At 32.4% G+C, this 2,989-nt stretch overlaps 1 pseudogene; it reads right to left on the bottom strand.

Annotated features, from left to right (window-relative positions):
- Window positions 1-487: 487 nt before the first annotated feature.
- Window positions 488-2,471, bottom strand: LOC142616711 (desmethyl-deoxy-podophyllotoxin synthase-like; annotated as a pseudogene).
- Window positions 2,472-2,989: the final 518 nt, after the last annotated feature.

Here is a 2,989-nt window from a genome sequence, read left to right as displayed (position 1 = left end):
TTTGATGAGGACTAAATGACAGCTTTGTCAAAGTTAACTGACTAAAATTATAAAATTTAAACTTAGAGGACCAAATACCGAACTTATTGTGTAAATTGAATTTTAATTTTTTTTAAGTTCTTGATATTTATTTGGGATTTTATTGTCTTACACTCCTTTAATTTATACACTTTCTGGAAATACTCATGTTGCATCTTGTGTTCAATGTAGATTTTTTTTATTTATTTTAAATGTAGACACTTGATGTGAAAGTGTGTGCATTGGGTGTAATGAATGTACATTAGAAAGGGTAAAAAAACTATTTTTCTTTTTATATTTATTGACAAATTAATGGGCTAAAGCATGAACTTAGTAACCGTTGCCATTGGCTTGTGTTTCTTTCAAGAAATCGTAGAAATATGACTTTGATATATAATATATCAAAATAGAGAGAGAGAGAGAGAGAGAGAGAGAGAGAGAGAGAGAGAGGTAATCTTGAAATGGTCTCAAAATGTTTTATTCTCCGATCTAAATTGAAACGAAATTATTATCAGTACAATATTGACAACATTGATCCGGAGGATCTTAACTTTACTAAGAAGGTGTCCAAACATGTTCTAGTGCAGGATACTAGTGGGTCTTGCAAACATGTGATAGAGGAGACCAAGGAATGGCAATTAGGTATAGATGGTTCTTTCTTGTACAAGTGAATCCAAAAGACTCAGACATATCAAATTCCTCGGGTTTGATCTCAATGGGCAATTTCCAGTCGAAATGATACAGCAACTGAGAAAGAACAAGTTCAACATTTGCAAGAGCAAATGATATGCCTGGACATACCCTCCTACCACCTCCAAATGGAATGAATTCAAAGTTGGTCCCTTTGAAATCAATTAAGGAGCCAAGGAATCTCTCTGGGTGAAAGCAATCAGCATCAACCCAATGTTCAGGATCTCTCCCTATAGCCCATGCATTGATGATAACTCTAGTGTTGCTTGGTATTTCATAACCATTAATTTCACATTTTCTCTTGATTCTCTTGTAAACAAGGCAGCTGGAGGGTGTAATCGCAAAGTTTCTTTCACAACTAATTTCAAATAATTTAGTTTCTGAATGTTTGTTTCATTAATATTTCTTCCTCCTTCAAGGACTTTCTCACTTCAGCTTGTGCCTTTTCCATAGCTTTTGGATTTCTCAATAATTCTGACATTGTCCATTCTATCGTGGATGCTGAAGCCTCACTTGCTGCAGAGAAAACATCCTAAAAAAGGGAGATGAATTACAATGACATTGTGACATGCATATTTAGTACTAAGCAAAATAATTCAACCTGATAATTTGTATAATAAAAAAAGTATGTAGTAGCTTTGTTACATTATTTTTCCAAATTCTTGATTCCGTTACCTGGATGTTGATTTGTTTTGCGCACACAAATCTAATGTCGAGAAATTATTTGTGACACTCACAATCATGTCATCATGTGTATTAGGCTTGCAAACGTTTATCACTCAAAAAAATATATGTTATTGCAGATCCATGTGCACTTGTATAAATATTCCTAAAACGTTTCACATTTACTAAGAATAAGAAGAAAAAGTGTTAGAAGAAAAGAAAATGTGAAAAAAAAAATATGGGTAATAAATTGATGGATCTTATTTGCATACCAGAATTATAGCTTTGACGTGGTTGGTTGTGATATGAAAGTCAAGGTCACTAGTCTCCTGAAGTTTCAGAGTTGGATTCAGATCCTCTAGAGTTCCTAGGATACTCTACCAAGTAGAGTTCATTAAATCCTAACCACTTTTTAATGATTTAATGGTCTAGATTTTGCCATGTCAGCATTTTATTAACAATCATCTTAATTGTTTTGTTTACAACATTATTTTATTATTTCAAAAATATTATTAATGAAATGCTGACATGGCAGAATCTAAACCATTAAATCATTAAAGAGTGGTTAGGATTTAATGAACTCTACTAGTAGAGTATCCTAGGAACTCTAGAGGATCTGAATCCAGTTTCAGAAGCACCTCTACTAGATCATCATGATAATCTGGTTCATGATTGTTGGCTGCTGAAAAGTGACTTCTTTTCATCTTATGCTCGTTGACTATATTATTGAGAAACCTGTCTGTACTTTTGTGTATTTTCTCCATGGCAGACTTCATACCAGTAAGGAAGCTAAGGAACTTTATTGAAGGGAATAAATCAGGTAAGTGAAAGCCTCCACTGAGAAGAAACGTTTCCTTCACTAATGATATGAATTCTTTTTCATATCTGCACTTGTTCCCAAATGCTGCCCTGGCAGTTATACTATATGTGGAGGAGAAGATTTTCTCACTGAGATTGATAGAAAGTCCCTTGGACAAGGATATGGATTCAATAAGATTCAACACCTCTTCTTCTCTTATTGATCTAAATGATTGGACACGATTGGGACTAAGGAGCTCCAGAACACAAATCTTACGCATTTGTCTCCAATAATCACCATAGAATTATCATAGGTTGTAGCTTCAACAACAAGGACACTTGCCCGATTTGCAAATGTGGGGTCATGTGCAGGGGCGGAGCTAGAAGTTCAATCTAAGAGGGGCAAAGTAAAAACAATTTATTTGCATAAAAATGTAAACTAACATTCATTTAGTAATTACAAAATGCCAACAACAAAAAGGACACAAAATAACTATTTTTAAATACTTTGCAACACAATTATTTATTAAAAGAGAAGTCATTCTATCAAATGTCAAAAATCATTACAAAATGTAATAGCAATTTGTCTAAAAATCATCAATTTTATTATGAATCCTATTTTTAACTACCAAAAAAAAAAAATGCCAACAACAAAAAGGACACAAAATAACTATTTTTAAATACTTTGCAAGACAATTATTTATTAAAAGAGAAGTTATTATTTTAAATGCCAAAAATCATTACAACATGTAATAGTAATTTTTCTAAAAATCATCTTCAATTTTATTATAAATCCTATTTTTAACTACAAAAGCTAATT

The sequence above is a fragment of the Castanea sativa genome, chromosome 11 (genome assembly GCF_040712315.1).
Source record: "Castanea sativa cultivar Marrone di Chiusa Pesio chromosome 11, ASM4071231v1".
Lineage (NCBI taxonomy): Eukaryota > Viridiplantae > Streptophyta > Magnoliopsida > Fagales > Fagaceae > Castanea > Castanea sativa.
The sequence above is the reverse complement of the archived record's forward strand: the minus strand, read 5'-3'. Positions and strand labels throughout refer to the sequence as shown.